Consider the following 16,368-nt stretch of genomic DNA (forward strand, 5'->3'; position numbering starts at 1 on the left):
TGCAGAGGCAAGAGGGAGCAACATGTGGCCCAGGACTGTGTGTGTGAAATCTGGGTGAGGATTGTGTACAGTGTACGAGGCGTGTGCGTGTGTGTGTGTGTGTGTGTGTGTGTGTGTGTGTATCCCAATCAATTCCTTTTCCTTCTCCATTGAGCCCCCTATGTCTGACTGCCAGTTTAGGCCCAATCCCACCCACCCACAATCTGGGACTCCCAACTGCTCAACTGCCTGCCAACCTGATCACCCCTAACCACTTCCCTGCCAGCCTTTTCTACACCTAACTGCTCCCCTGCCAGCCTGATTGCCCCCAACTCAACTGCCCTCCCCTGCAGGCCTGGTACCCCCAATCGCCCTCTAGGACAGTTAGGGGTGACTAGGATGGCAGGGGAGGGCAGTTGGGCAGAGGGTGAGAGGAGATGGTACAAGTTTACACAAACACCTCGGGTTTCTGGTTCCTGTGTCTAAGTGAGTAAGAGGTTGAGGGGCCCCTAGGAGCTGCAGGAAGCCAACTGCCTGCAGAAGCTTCCTTTTTTCCCCCTCCACCCAGCAACGGCTCAAACACTGTTACCCACATCCACGCCCCACCTCCACCCCACCTACTTTCCTTTCAACAAGTGAGAGAGCCCGGGCGAGGAGAACAACCCCCAGGAGGAAGGATTCCTCCCCGGCCTCTCCCCCCAGGTCCCCCTTAAGACGGAGCAGGAAGCAGCGCGGCTCGCGGCCGGGCCACCTTAACGGCGGAGCGCGGCGGGCCCCGCGCCAGGCCCCGCCCCCCCGCGGCTCGCGCCCCGCCCCTCCTCCTCCCGCGCCGCCGCCGGGGAGAGCGGGCAGACTGGAGTCGGTCCGAGTTGGCCGGAGCTGTTGCCATGACAAGCATTTTCTTAGGAAAGCTCCGCTGCTGCTGAGACCATCCAACCTGGGGATCGGAGGGGAAGGCACCAACTTCCCGGGGAGCCATCCTTCCGAGGAGAGCGAGGCCGGAGGCACCCGCCCAGCTCCCCCGCAGCATTTGCTTCCAGGAACCTGAGGTCCTTCCCGGCGGGAGGGCCGGCGGGGGAGACCGGCCCGCTCCCTGGCCAAGGAGGGGGGAAAAAGAAACGAAAAGAAAAGCAAAGCAGGAGCGCCTGCCGGCATCTCTAGCGTGGCTGCTCACTGGGGAGACCAGGGGTCACCCCCTCTCTGCCCTGCCCTGCCCATGGAAACCCGGAGGGAGAGTCCTGCGTGCAGAAGCCTGGATCTTTGCTAGAAAGAAGGAGAGGTAGGCTTGCAGAGAATGAATTGACTCGCGATGTGCAAACTTTTGTCTCTTTCCTCTCCCTGGGTTCTAAAACTCCCTGAATTTCCTGTTCCTGGCATCTTTCTCGTTGCTGGGTTTGGTGTGTGTGTGTGTGTGTGTGTGTGTGTGTGTGTGTGTTATGTACAGATTTGTCAAATACTGTCTTTCCTTTTCCTAGACTCAGTTCTGAGAAATCGCATAATCAAACAAGTGACTTATTTTTCCTTTTCCTAGTTTTTGTCATTCCTGGGCCGCAGGGGGTAGGGAAATGGAGGGATGTGTCTTTTTTTTCACACCCCAATGGAGCTTTTGGAAAAAACAGTTCATTGCCCCCATCTGCTCCTGCCCTCCTCCTCCCCTTCCCCATCCCCCTGGGCTTGGGAATGAGCAGCGCTGAATGGAAAACTTGCAAAAATATTTTCCGCGTCTGTTCCCTTTCTCGAAAGCCCCAAAGAGAGACGGGGAGGGGGTGGGGGGATGAACGGAGTCAGAAATCTGCAACAAGAAGGAGGGGCCGCCGTGGGGATGGGAGATGGGCGCGCTGGAGAGGGGCTGGAGGGAGCTGGACGAGGAAGGGGTGCACACACTGAAAGCCTCTGGCTTAGGGGAGGAACCCCAGCAGCTTCTCCCTGCCGCTTGCAACACATCCTCAGGCTCTCCCGGCTATAATTAGCCGTGGAAAAGCTGAGCGATCCCCGCGCCCTGTTGTTGGGCTGTGTAGCGCGGGGAGCCCAGGACCAACTGTGCGAGTGTCTCCGAGGGCAACGCCCCGCCGGCCCGGCCCCCGAGGGAGGAGGGGGAGGAGGTGGGGTTGGAAAGTTTGCAATCTCCAGGCTGGTGGGTGCTCCGCGGTGGAGGGTCTGGTCGTGGGCGCCTTTGGGAGGAGTGCCCCTGAGCGCCTTGGGGCCGGAGAGGGAGAGAGAGATTGAGGCTGGATGGTCCCTCCCGCCCTCCCTGCACACACACGCTCACTCGCATTCTTGGCCGGCTCCCGGGGCGGAGGAGGCTGGCTGGCATCCTCCCCGGAGGGAGCCCGGCCTCGCGCTCCTCCATCTCTCGGAAGGGCCCGGCGCTCTCCTCGGCGGCTGGGCGTGGAGGGCGCGGGAGGGGCCCGCCACATCCTGGGCGCGAGTGGGCACGCCGCCGGCCGGAGGCGGCTGCCTCCTGGGCATCCCGGCTGCACTCACAGTAACTTGCAGACGCGACGTCGGCGCCGGTTGGCCTGTTTGAGGGTGGGGTGGGCATGGGGAGGGGGTGTCAGATGAAGAAATGCACCGGCCCTCCACGGATGCCGCTGCGGGGGGGAGGGGAAGCGAAGTGCATTCTGCTGCTGCGCCACCTCCTCCTCTGGGTGGGCGGAGAGCCTGAGCCTCTGCTGTTTTCTTGTTTTCTTATTTTCTTATTTTATCCACGGATCTCAGGGTCCTCCCTTCCCTCCTTAAGCCCCTCCCAAAGCTGCCCCTTATGGTCTTCCTACGTGGAGGTGCCCCTCCAGCCCCCCACCCTGAGCTCCGAGCTCTCTTTGCCTGGAAAAGAAGGGAAGAGATGGGGGGGTCTTCCTTGGCCGGGACTGGCCCGGGGAGGGACCGTGGAGAGGGCCCTCGGGGTCCGGCGGGACTAGGTGGGGAAGGTCTGGTAGGAGGAGGAGGAGGAGGGGGAGGATGGGGGGAGGCAGGAAGAGGCGGTGGCTCCCTCGTTGGCTGGACGCGAAGCCCACACACGTGCGGGGGGTCAGGCCGGGGGAGAGGAAGCAGCCAGTTTGGTGGGAGGAGTGTTAGTCAAATGGAGCTCAGGAACTGGAAGGAAGGGACTGGGAGGAGAGCTTAACTGGGGGCCAGGAAACAATAGGAGCCAGTGTTCATGTTGAGGTGACGGTGGTTGACCTGACTGCCCCCCCTACGCCCCCCAAAGCGGCACAGCTGTTCCCTCATCCAGAGGGAAGGAGGGCTTCCCCGCTGGGATCCAAGAGAGGGCCCAGCCCTCGTTCTGCGGGATGAGGGTGGGGTTCCATTCCTCTGCTCCTGCATGGGAGCCCTCTCCTCTCAGCCACCATCTTGCCAAGGTGCACCCCCTGAATCACGACGCTCCGCACCCCCACGCCCTTCCCTCTGGGGCATCACCCCACCATTCCCGCAGCCCAGTTCTCTGGCTAGGGGTAGGTCCTGGTAGGTTTGGGGATGGGGTCTCTATGGAGCGTGCTCTGAGGTCCCTGCTCCCGCACAGCCTGGAGCAGCGGGTCTGGGCTGCAGGGCTGGATCCCGCTGGTGGCGGACCTGCTGCCCCGCCCCGGCAGCTCCCCGCGCGCCCGGCTCCGCCCCGGCTCTGCCTGGATGCCAGCTCTCTGTGCAGAAGGTGAGCGCCGAGGAGGGAACCTCAGTCCTCTCCCCTTACACTGTCCACCTCTGTGTCCCAGGCTAAGTTCAAGGTCAAGTTGAAGGAGCACAGCTCCCTTAGCCTCGGGGCCTCCCCGCACCTAGCACAGTGCCCAAGCCTAAAAAGCGTAAAAAGCGCAAAAAGGGCCAAAAGTGCTTGGTCAGTGTTTGTTGGAAGAAGCAGGTAGCATTTGGGGGGTGCCTGGGAATCAGCCTCACCCAGGCAGATGCTTCCTCAGGAATAGTGGGAGGAAGGGGCTGATCAGATTAGTCGGTTTGGCTCAGTGGATAGAGCGTTGGCCTGCGGACTGCAGGGTCCCAGGTTCAATTCCAGTCAAAGGCACATGCCTGGGTTGTGGGCTTGATCCCCAGTAGGGGGCCTGCAGGAGGCAACCGACCAGTGATTCTCTCTCATCGTTGATGTTTCTATCTCTTGATTTCCTTTCTGAAATCAATAAAAATATATTTTTAAAATTATTTTTTAAAAGAGTTTTCCTTTAGTGTGAGTGCTGGAAGAAGTAGGTGGGGTGGTGGGGAGGTGGGGAGGTGAAGTTCCTAAGTGGGGAGCCTTAGTGTCCCCCACTCTCACACCCCGGAGAGTCTTGAGCAGAAAGAGCCTGGTCCGCCCAGCACTGAGCCAGCTGCCACCTGTCAGCCGTCCAAGCATTCCCCAGCAAACTGCCTCCTACTCCAGAATTTAGCTTCTCTCAGTAACCTCCGTGGGCCCTTTTCTCCTGTAGTCTATGCTCCTGGCCTTGACCAGCACCCAAGGATATGGATAAGCCCTGGCCAGGGCATTCCAGACCCACCAAGCTCTGCAGGAAGGAAAAGAAGGTGCTCATTCTTGGTCCCCAAGGCTGTTTGGCTTCGGGCGGCCCAGGCGTTTGATTTGACCTTGAAGAGGGCTTTCCACCCTCGGACCTCTTCCCCTGAGCCTACCCCTTAGCCAGGGCTCCCTTCACTTCCTCAAGACATGCATTGATCCCCGTCCTCCCCAATTGCCGTCTGGTGGGAGGGGTGAGAAGGAGGGAGGGGTGAGAAGGAGGGAGGGGTGAGAAGGAGGGAGGGGTGAGAAGGAGGGAGGGGTGAGAAGGAGGGAGGGGTGAGAAGGAGGAAGGGGTGAGAAAGGCATGGCTTCTGGGTCACAAGGAAGCAGAGCCTCTGGGCCCCCTCAGACGGGGAGGGCATTCTTCCTCCCCACCCCCCCACTCCCCCTTTCTATAGAGCGGCCTTAGCAATAAAGCAGGTGCTAGGGCTGGAGTCCCAGGGGCTCGTGTGGAATGTTTTGGGCTCAGAATCTCTGTTCCCCTCCCAGCATCTCTGTCTGCTTTTTCCTTTGGATGAGCCATTCTTGTCCCGCTGGCTTATGTCCTCTGCACGTGTTAAAACAGAAGTGACAGGGGCCTTAGACTTCGGCCTCCACCCCGCCGCAGTCCTCTGTGGTGGGCCCACGTGAAGGTGGACGGAGGAGGGAAACCAGGCAGGATCTAGTCGGAACCAGAGCCCGGTCGGGGAGGAGCTGTCGAAGGCAGTTTGTGTTGGGGGAGAGTGGAGCGGCCAAAGGCAAGAACAGGGAGGTAAGAACATGGATGTCATGGGGCGCCGGCCCCCTGCTCTCTTGCCGCTCCTCACCCCTTCAGCCTCATCACTTCTCTCTGCTCTGCTTTTCCACATGAAGTACAGAAATTCAGAAGGATGAACTGGGATGGAATCAGAGACCTTTGTTCTTGCCTTCTGCAGGACAGAGGGAGCGTGGAATAGTGTGTTATTGGTGGGAAGGTCAAAGACTCAGGTTGGCTCAGAACACCTCCTAGATTTTAAATCAATGCCAGGTGTACAAACCAGGTCAACTCCTGTGGAGGGGAAGTTAGCAATATCTAACAAAGCAACATAAGCATTTACCCAGCAGTCCAACTTCTAGGAATTTATCCAGAAAAATGCACATTCACAGTTACAAAATACATATGCACACGGTGATTCTTTGAGGCTTATTTGTAATTGATAGGAAATCATTGGAAACTGCCCAATGCCCATCTCTAATAGACTGGTTGAGGGAACAGCAGGACACCCATATAGTGGAGAACTATGAAGCCAAAAACAAGGAACAGGAAGGAGCCCTATGAACTTATATGATATCATTTCTAGGATGAGTTATTAAATGAAAAAAGCAAGATGTAAAAGAATGCATGTAGTATAACCCCTTTGGGTTGAGAAAGCAGCAGAAATACTTTTTTGCCAACATACATGCACACACTCACGCGCACACACACTCATGCACACACACACCCACACACATACACACAGGAAAGACAAACCAGAAAATAATTAAAATGGTTACCCATATGGGTGAGTGGGAACAAAGTAAAGAAGATAGGAATGGAAGTAACTGATTACTGATTACACCTTTTTAGGCAGTTTTTATTTTTTAAATATATATATATTATATATTTTTTTTTTTTTTAATCAATTTCAGAGAGGAAGGGAGAGGGGGAGAGAGAGAGAAACATCAGTGATGAGAGAGAATCATTGATCAGCTGCCTTAAAACCTGGGCATGTACCCTGACTCGGAATCAAACCATAATCTCCTGGTTCATAGGTCGATACTCAACCACTGAGCCACACCAGCCGGGCCAGGCAATTTTGATTTTTGAACCAGGTAAATATTTTACATATTCACAAATTAAATTAGATCCAAAGAAAGAAAAAACAAACCCTAAAGCTAACCACACAGAGGCAATGAACTTAACTGTATATCAACTTGATTACAAGAAAAGAAGTAATTCAAGTAATTTTTTAGTTTAATTTTTTAGTCCTGCCTCTACAGCCTTAATAGAATATGTATTCCAAGGATAGAAAGAACTAGGAAAAAAATCTTAAACTTTACTTTGTAGGTCTGTTGTTGGTCATGTCACTGATGTCATAAATTGGAAACTTTGTTTATTGCAGGGATAGATCAAGTAACTATTGATGTTACTGAAAAGTAGGGTTTCACTGTGAAAAAAGAGAGACAAAAATATGGGCTGGGAACGGTGGGGAAGAGCCCTGTGTTTCTCTATGTCTCCCCTCAGTCTGTCCACTGGGAGAGTATAGAAGCAAGAATGCATAGTAGCCTTGAACACACCTCATGCCCAGCCTTTCAATCCTAAGCACCACTGCCCAGAGACAGAAAGTGGTGCTCCTTGGAGAAATGGCTGACTTCAGGTCTGGGATGGGGAGACTACAAGTGAGTCGTGTTATGCAGAAAGCTAGAGCATGCTCATGACAAATGGACATGGGAGTTGGCTTCGGGGGGCTCCCACTGCGCCAATTGGGGACACATTGAGCTTCAAAAAGAATAACATTAATAGACTGCAAGACACAGACTAAAAGATTCCATGTGTCTATTCTGACAGTTAAAATGGAGCAGGGAGGGAAAACTCTTAACAAATAAATGCCAGCTAATGCAATGTAGAAGTAATGACCGAATTTGAGATTTAACCAGTTTGCAGCCCCCGATATAATAGCTGACTCAGGCTAGGCTTACTCATGGATGCTAATCCCGTTGAGAGCAAGGTTGGTCTCAGTGTATCACCTCTTGGATTACTTCTTACAAAAGGAAAAACCTTTCTTTACAGAGTCAGCGCTATCCACTTTAACCAAGTAACCAGACAGTGTTAGTGGGATCCCCTGGCATTAATTCCTCTTGATATGCTAGAAGAATTCCAACCACATCACCCATGTTCTTGTCAAAATGTTTGTCCTGAATCTAATTATGAGGAAACAAAAGAAAAATCTAGATTGTGAGCCATTTTACATGACAACTGACTGAGATTTCAGGGAAGTAGATGTCATAAACACATTAAAATTGTGTTATGGGGAGAGGTTGAGGAGACAGAAACTGGTCTGGATTTAAAGAGGCTAAAGAGACATTATAGCCAAATGCATTGCATAAATCTTAATTGGATTCTGGGACACACACACACACGGCCATAAAAGACATCCTGTACACCTGGAAATTTTTCACATAGATATTAGGTAGCATGTAATTATTATTACATTTTTTTAAAATCAATCTTCATTGTTCATATTATTACAAAGGTTCCCCATTTCCTCCCCCCTCTATTATTACATTTTTAATATGTGATCATGGTAATGATGGTGGTTTTGAGGGAGACTGTCCATATTCTTGGAGAATATGCAAAAGTATCAGGAACTGCAAGTGATTTTCAAAAAAGGTGTGTGTGTGTGTGTGTGTGTGTGTGTGTGTGTGTGTACATGAAGAGAGAGCATATAAAATGTTAACAATTGGTGGATCAAAATGAAGGGTCTGAGTTGTTTATTGTACTATGTTTCCAATGTTTCAGGTTTTAGGTTTTCCTAACACTAAGCTGGGGAGAGAAGTCAATGTCAAGAAGGACTCCCACATTCCTAGACTCCTCTCACTCAGCCCCCAAACTCCTGGCCAGCTGAGCTCCCTGGGCCCCACGAGGCACACACAGGGATGTCCTGACAATGTGATTTCCCTCTGGGAGTCTTCCCTCTCACCCTCAGTGCTGCCAACACCAGGCTTTCCTTCCAGATGGGAAGCAGCTGGGCACAATGGGTGGGCCAGCTGGGCCCCGGGGCACCAGTGGGAGCAGGCATTCTCCCCACCCCACCCCCACCTCCTCTATCCCATGGCCATCTGAGGAAGCCTGGGCACAGGGGGCCTCCAGAATCACCCCCCTTGCCTTTTGAGGAGGGGTCTCCCAAGGAATCCATCAGAGACATCCTTCCTGAATTCTGTAATTGAGCAGTTTGGTGAGAACCCAGCTGTGCCTGCCCCGATATTTCAAGCCTGGGTTAAGCAAGACCTAAAGACTCGCACTGTCTGTGACCCACATCACCATGCTGCCCCCACCCCCTCAGCCAGGCTCTGGAGAGAGCTCGTGTTTCCAGGACTGCTCATCTCTCTCTTTCTCCTCTCCCTGGCAACCCTGGGGCCAGACCTAGCGTGACTCAGGCTCTTTTCGTGTAGGAGAGGGCTGGTATTGATCCTTTAGTCAATTCCCCTTCTGTCTAGCGAGGGAGCCTGAAAAAGTGGGGGCCAGGAAGCTGGAAGGGGGCAGACAGGGAGGGGCTTGTTCCCCCAGGCTGCCAGGATTGCCCAAGAGCACGAGACTGGGAACTGGTGATCTGGGCTGCGGTGTGACCCAGACCCGGACAGCTGACGAAGAGGAGCTTGGACAACAGGCATTTCTCATTCAAGACTCTCTTTTTCTGCAAAGAGGCCATGCTCTCCGTGCCTAAACCACACCCTGTTGTCATAGATTCGAGCACCATCTAACAGCCTGTAGTTAAGTTGCATCTTTCTACTGGAGATGGCCAAAGGAGGCCTGGGAGGGTCTACCTTGTGGGCAGCCACCCCTGAGGTTTAAGGGCAGGGTGCGCACTAATTACTCCCCATCTCACCGGCCCGGAAGTTTGATTGAGAAGTGCCTACTCGGTAGCTTCCGAGGCCGCAACTCCATGATGTCCTGAGCCGGAAACAGGAAGATTGGCTGGAGATACAGAGATCCCGGCCTTCAGCGTGCTCCCTGTCTCCTAGGGATCATGATTCCCAAATAGCCACTAGGTCCAGCCAGGTGCAATTGCCCACATGCAACCACTTCTGACCCACTAAAGACAGCTGAATATGGTTCGACCTGATACCGATATGATCAGACACTGGGAACCAGGGGCCAGCCAATGCTAGGGGCTGCAGAGAGAGGGTTTTCATCTGAACTGTGGGTTGGGCTTGGGGGGAAAAAACATTGGGTAAAGTCTCCAGCTGCTGGGCCAGCCTGCCTTCCCTCTCTTGGCCCTGGAAGTAGACACATGGGCGGAGCCCTCGTCCAGACTCTGGTTGAGAGCCCAGCATTAGCCTTCCTGGTCACTGGCCAGAGCTGCTGCCCGTGGGCAGAGAGGAGGGTGCTGTCCACTTGGAGTCCGCTGTCCGGGTGCCCTGGATGTCCCGCTTCATATTGTAGGAGCTGAGGATGGAGGAACCTGAGGAAGGAGGCAGTAGGAAACATCCATCCTGCTCCTCCCCCTGTCCAGTGGCGGACTAGAGCGGGGATCACCCTTCAGGCCTCATCTGACACAGGGACACATGAAGCTGGGAGCCAAGGGGTGTTGTGGGAGTGGGGGGGAACCAGAATTTGGCAGGGCTCACCTGGAAGTTATCCTTGGAGGAGGCGCTGGCCAAATAGGATATGAATGAGGAGAGAGGACAGGTTTGATGGAGAAGAGGATGGGGGAAGGGAGGAGGGGGTTTGGAACAGGAGCTGTGCTGCTGCATCTGGTCGAGGACACTCGGCATCATGGGGAGTCACATGCTCTGGCAGGTGAGGGAGGCTGTCTCCCTCCCACCCGCATCGCCCACTGGACCACCTCGTCTTTGAGCCAGCACCGGTGTCTGGGGCAGGATGGCGTCTGGCCTCAGCAGCCTGCTTTCTGCCTGCTGCCCTGGTGCTCATGGACCCCCGGGTGATATCTGATGTGTCCTCCCCGCCGTGTGTAATGCAGCTTCCGTGGTGGGAGGCATCGTAGGGCATCCTGTTAGGACGCTGGAACAGGTCAGCTGCATCCAGACCTTGGTACCCACGATGTCGGTCACCAGGCTCTGGGCTGGGTGCAGGGATTGGGGCAGGGGGGTGTTCAGAGCATTTGAGATGGATAGAGTGGAAGAGATGGTCCAGTTTTCCTCTTTGGTGAGAAAACTGAAACCTAAAGAGCTGCCCAGCGACACCAGACTAGGCTGAGCCTGAGCCAGAGCTGGAGTGGGCCTGTGCGTGGGCCCCCGCCCCCAACAGGGTGTCACTGTGTGGCCTACAAACCTCCTTGGTCCCCAATTTCTCTACCCACGTCCGAGGGAGACCCACTCCAGCCCCTGCAAGGATGCTGCTTGGCGTGAGGTCATGTGCTGGAAGCACTTGGGAAGAAAGATGCTAGAAACCATAAGTTCTGAGCCGGCATTGTTGCTGCTATTCTTAACAATTAAGGTCATTAGCACGCGAGAAGATGCAGAGGAGAAACACTCCGGGCACCACCCTCATCCCTGAGCGGCTCCCAGTGGCCCTCTGCAGACTGGCAGGGAGCCCTGAGCCAGAAAAGCAGAGACGTGAGAGGGTGCAGAAGTCGTGGGGAGGCCGGGCAGGGCCTTCCTCCTGCCTGGGCACCCTTGCCCCTGCCCTTTCTCAGGTGTAGCTCCTCTGAAAGGTCAGAGGAGGTGTGGAGGGGAAGCTGACTCTGACCAATTTCTTCCTCAGCAGCTGACTAAGCCCGGGAGGCTGAGGAGCCCTGATTTGGGGGCTGAGAGTCAGCAGAGCGAGGTTGCGATCATGTGACAACACAAGCTGATTGTATTGCCAGGGCCAACCTGTCATTCGTTCGCTTGCTCATTCGTTTATTCAACAAACATTGACGTGGATTCAAACTGCATGTCAGGCGCTGTGCTGGGCTTTGGGGAGACGCGGTGTACGGGAGGCAGGGAGCGGCTAAGAATGGCTGCTTTCAGCCGCAGGATGAGTGTGCTGAGCCTGGGGGGTGCCGCAGGCCCTGGCGGGAGCAGTGTTCAAAGGAACTTGCACTTATGTCCCTGGAGAACACTTGAACCCTGACTTCAGGAATAGAAGGCCTTGGCTCCATATTCAGTTGAACTGGAGGGGCCTTGGAGACCACTGCAGGGTGGCCCCTGGGTTACCAAGAGGTTGTGGCCTGGTGGTGAGGGAAGGACTTGCCCTTGGCCAGAGCCAGGCTTCTCCCGGGCCGGGGCCTGGCGCTGGTGCTGAAGCTGTGGGTGTTCAGCTAGTCTGGTATATCTTTCCCTGGGGTGGCACCCCAGTGTTACCTGATTTGGACACCCTCCTCCCTGCTTATATTTTGGGGCCTCTGAGTCTGCTGGGATGCCCAGGAGGGAACTGAATGGGACCTTGGAATGAAACTCTCAGTTTCTCTTTTAATCCTTACTTCTTTTTAAAAAATATATATATATATTTTATTGATTTTCCACAGAGTGGAAGGAAGAGGGATAGAGAGCTATTGTAGAAACATCGATGAGAGAGAAACATCAACCAGCTGCCTCTTGCACACCCCCTACCGGGGATGTGCCTGCAACCAGTGTACGTGCCCTTGACCGGAATCGAATCTGGGACCTTTCAGTCCGCAGACCGACACTCTATCCACTGAGCCAACCAGTTTCGGCTAATCCTTACTTCTTATGTTGGCCCCTTGCCCTACGTATGTTCCAGAGGCAGTATAGTATTACAGGATAAAAGAGTGGACTTAGATTTGGTTGGTACATATTATACACACTTTTACTGAGCCTCAGTTTCCCCATCTATAAAATGTGTATAATATCACCTTCCACTATGTGCCCTATAGAGTGTCCTGACAGACAATGAATGCTGATGTGCTAGGTCTGTGTGCTGCCCTCTCACGTCAGGCCCTTCTCTTCACTGCCCATACCCAGCCCTCCCCCCCACTCCAGAGCCCGCTCTTACCGTGTCTTCCCTCCTCCCCTAGATCAAGGCCTGCAACAATAGTTGTTGCATCTTAAATGATAATAACCACCGTGTGATTGTCTGAGCTAACTAACATTCATTAATTATGCACTAGGTATTAGATTTGGATTTCTCATTTAATATTCTTAGGAAATAATGAAGTCAACGCTAGTGTTGTCTTCATCTTACAGGTTAGTAAAGATGTTCATAAAGCATCAGGCTGAGGGCCTACCTGCTCCAGCCCATCTATGGATTTCCGCTTTCCATTGCTAAGTGACTGACTGCTTGCCAAGGGAAGGGAGCGATTCAACAGCATTTATTGAGTGTCGACTAACTGCCAGCTGCTTTCAAATTGTGTCACAACCACCACCTTCTGAGGCAGGTACAGGAATTGTCTTGGAGATGAGCTGGTTGTAAAAACAGAAACCCACCCAGAGACGTGAAAGTAAAAGGGGCTGGACTGGAAGGTCACAGAGACCCATCCCAGGAGGGTGGGAAGCACCGTCCCTGTGTGGACTGTGCCATCTGCACAGCCACAAAGACTCTCCCCTTTGCTGTCCCCATATCCACGTGTGAGCACCCATTGTGGTTAACCAAGCCGCCGGTTCAGTGGCCAAGTTCATATGACCTTCCCTCTTACCTCTCCAGAGTAAGTTAACAGCCTGTTCATCAGAATGCCAGGAGATGCTGGTTCCAGCAAGGTCCCGTGTGCACGCTGCTGTCTGTGGCCTGCTGCGGGAGGTGGGGAGAGGGAGGGGGAGGGTAGGTCTCTCCCTTCATCAGGGCCTATAGTGGGGGCAGGTGTTTCTAGGGGGGAAATTCCTTGACCTCAGGTGGATTCAAATCCAAGTATGCTCTTCACTGCACCTGACTCTCTAAGATATCATGGAGATGGTGCCCTGGTTGCAGAAATAAGAGGTCATGTGAGTTGTCCTGGACTATGTGGGTTTAGTGGGCTTGGCAAATACGATAGGTTACCATTTTGAACCCTGCTCTATGCCAGGCATTTTATATGCGTTATCTGTAATCATCATAACATACGTTATTGTCTGTACTTTACAGATAAGAAAGCTAACATTCAGGGAGTTAAGTCGCTTGCCCAGAGGTCATCTGGCTGGTTAGGGTTGGTTATTTGACCCAAGCCTTCTCTGACACTAAGTCCATGCTCTTTCTTTAAAAAAAAGAAAAGCCTTCCCAATCCCAGCCGCATGGCTTCCTGTCACAGCACAGATTTGGGAGGGTCAGTGGAACTGAGTTCCAGTCTGCCTGGCCAGCTCTATGACCCTGGACAACTTACTTAACCTCAGAGACTCCACGTTCTCTGGGAAATAAGGATAATACCTGAATATCAAGGGTGATGCATGTCCCAAGGGCCGGGCCCATAGTAAGTGCTGGTTGAATTTTTATTTTTCCTCTTCCATCCTTCCATTTCTCTTTTCCTGCTCCATGGATGTTGGCACAAACCTGCCCGCCTCCTCTCCGCTCGCCTTTGGCTGGACACCTTCATCAGAGGGTTATCGTCTCTCATCCCCCAGTACCAGAAAGGCCCAGGAGCCCCCGCCTGCTGCAGAGGGCCTGCCTGGGACTCCGTCATCCCCACGTGACAGGCTGTCCTCAGTGCCAGCTCCAGGACTGTGCTTGATGCTTGCACAACGAGAGTCCCGGCAAGATAAGGCGGAGTGGCAGGTGCGGAGCTGCCCCCGCCGCGCCTTGTTTGTTCCTGCCCTGCATTCCTCTCCCAGGGGCAGATGCTGTAAGCGCCTCTGCTGGGAAGGGACTTATCTTGTTGATGGGGAAAACCGGGCTGGGTGACTGAGCGCCACTTGCTTATGGAAACTGGGTGATCCCAACGATGCGATCACTATTTGGTCCCCAAGAGGAGCCACCAGCTGTCCTCAGAATGGAGCAGACCGCTGGACACACAGCCAGGGGCATCCCAGCCTGGGACTTCCCCTCTCCCCAGCGTACACCCACACAGAAATCTTCGGGGCATCTTGGCCAAGGCAATGCACGAACCGGAACTTGCCTTCCGTGGAAGGGGCTTGGCATTGAGTGGCTGGGTTGGGTCCCTGTTCTTGCTCCTGCTCCCCCATCGCCTAAATGCTCCAGGCTCTCTTGGGGGGTGGGGGGAGGATTCTCCAGCCCACCTTGCAGTTTCTCAGGGATGGGAGGTACTTTCAGAGGAAGTGAGGGCTTGGCGGTGAGCTGAGAGTGCTGTGAGCAGGCCTTGAGGCAGCAGGGACAATGACGATGTGTCAACTGGCGAGTTCTGGCTGTGGCATCAGCCCAGCCCACTCACAGCCTGTGAGCTCCTTGAAAGGAGAAGTGGTGCCTCCGTCATCTCTGCCTACCCGGTGTTCAGCACAGTCCTGGGTTCTTAGAGTGGTCGTCCAGAAGCGATGGTGGATGGGTGGATGGGTGGATGGATGGATGGATGGATGGTGGATGGATGGATGGATGGATGGTGGATGGATGGATGGATGAGTGGATGGATGGATAACAATAAGCAGATAGAAGTTTTTCTTTAACTAGAGAGCAGAGCACAGCAAGGTTTACCTTTTCCTTTCCCAGGGTCACGGTCCCTGTTCAGCCCTCCATCGCCTCGCGCCTGAGTAAGTGCAAAGGCAATCTAGAGACAGGCAGGTGGCCTGGGGGAATGAGCTCTCGCTTGGCAGGTGAGGGGCCTGGGATTTGAACCATTTATCACTTTGGGGAAATCACTGAACCTTTCTGGACTCCAGGTTGTTCATGTTTAAAGTGAATACGTTGGCCTAAATGTACTTCAAGGACATTCCAACTCTCAAGTTCTCCGCCTCCTCCTAGCCAAGCAGCCCTGCAGATTAATTACAGTTGGTATAAAATTTCACATAGAAGTCTAAATTGCTTCTTCTCACAAATCAGAGGCTCTGACAGAACCAGCCTGCCTTTCCCCAGGGCGGTGGTCAGCAGGGACTGTCCCTGCCGCTCTCTCAGACCAGCCTGTGCTTTCCGGCTTGCCACAGACTCCTCCCCTCCCTGACGCACAGCGCTCAGCCTGCTCTGCTTGTATTTGTGCCCATCTGGTCCCAGTAGGCATTTGAATTTGCAAACCGAGAATGGAAACAAATAAAACTCCTAAGAGTGAAGGCAAGGGCACTTGGGCGGCAGACGCTGTCTTCCTGGGACGTTGGTGACTGGGTTGTGTGGTCAGGGCCCCGGGAGACTTTGCTTAGGGACTTGGCTTCCCAAGAACTGTTGAGCCCTTGACTCACCCACCTCCCCCTCCCTGGGCCCCCTGGGAGCTTGGGAGGCTCCCTGGCGCCGCCTCTGGGTGACTGCGTGGGCACTGCTTGGAGGTGAGGAGAGGGCTGGGGCTCCATGGTGGGACTTTGGCAACGGTGCCAATTCCCCTTTCACTTCTTTCTTTCGTCCACCCTCATCTCGTGGCACCTGTTGCTGTCAACAGCTGCGCTTTGGAGCTCCCTGCCGGCCATCCCAATGCCCCCTGTCTCCCGGAGCTCACCTGTGCCCCGTTTAAGTCAGAGCTTTTTCCCCCTCAGCTCCCTGGCAGTTCTGCCATCTCCTACCCTACCCAGATAGGGCATCCCCTGCCTACCCCTCTGTCTTTTCATACCTTCTGGGTTGTGTACTTTTTTTTTTTTTTTTTTTTTTGAGGGTTGGAGGAACTAGTTCTTTGTTTTAAAATGCCACCTGTGAATTTTCAGTATCAAAACAGTCGCACTATTGGTTTCTCTTTCTCCCAAATGGCCCGCAAAGCGACCGCACCAAAGGAGAGTTTGCTTTAAGCTGATCAGCTGCAGGATGCACACCTCACAGGCCTCACAGAAACCTCACCGGAAAGGGGGTCTTGGGCAGGGACGGGAACCGGGGAAGGTCAGCACACTGCCAGCCCAGACTAGCGACCCTCACAGCCAGAGGGGATGGCCAGCCTGCCCCAACCACAGAGAAGCAAAGTTTCAAAATAATGCAAAATGTGAAAACAGAAACTATTCAGGATTTCTCCAGCACCAACTGGTGTATCCTTTCCTTAGGCTTGTTTTGTATCGTTTATTCTGGGTCTGAGCTAGCGCTGGGATTTTTTTTCTTCCAAGAGCCTCTCTCTTTTCTTTCATTGGCCTGGCGTTTCTCCTCGTGTGACACCCTCCCCTTGTCGTGGCTTCCTTCTCATACAGACATTGACACCCGACCTCCAGTTTACATTGTGATGGTTCTTTTTCAG

General features: G+C 53.8%; 1 protein-coding gene across 8 annotated transcripts in view; it reads left to right on the plus strand.

Annotated features, from left to right (window-relative positions):
- The first annotated feature begins 801 nt into the window (after positions 1 to 801).
- The window catches only part of ATP2B4 (ATPase plasma membrane Ca2+ transporting 4), a 97,886-nt gene continuing 82,319 nt past the window's right edge, over positions 802 to 16,368 (plus strand). For 7 of the 8 annotated variants that reach the window (XR_004988679.2, XR_006741911.1, XM_036442090.2 and 4 more), the window contains exon 1: positions 802 to 1,258. The gene's annotated coding sequence lies outside the window, so the exon portion shown is untranslated. The remainder of the gene's footprint in view (positions 1,259 to 16,368) is intronic. The other variant, XM_036442084.2, reaches the window with a different exon arrangement.

This window comes from Pipistrellus kuhlii, unplaced genomic scaffold, assembly GCF_014108245.1.
Source record: "Pipistrellus kuhlii isolate mPipKuh1 unplaced genomic scaffold, mPipKuh1.p scaffold_m20_p_18, whole genome shotgun sequence".
NCBI lineage: Eukaryota > Metazoa > Chordata > Mammalia > Chiroptera > Vespertilionidae > Pipistrellus > Pipistrellus kuhlii.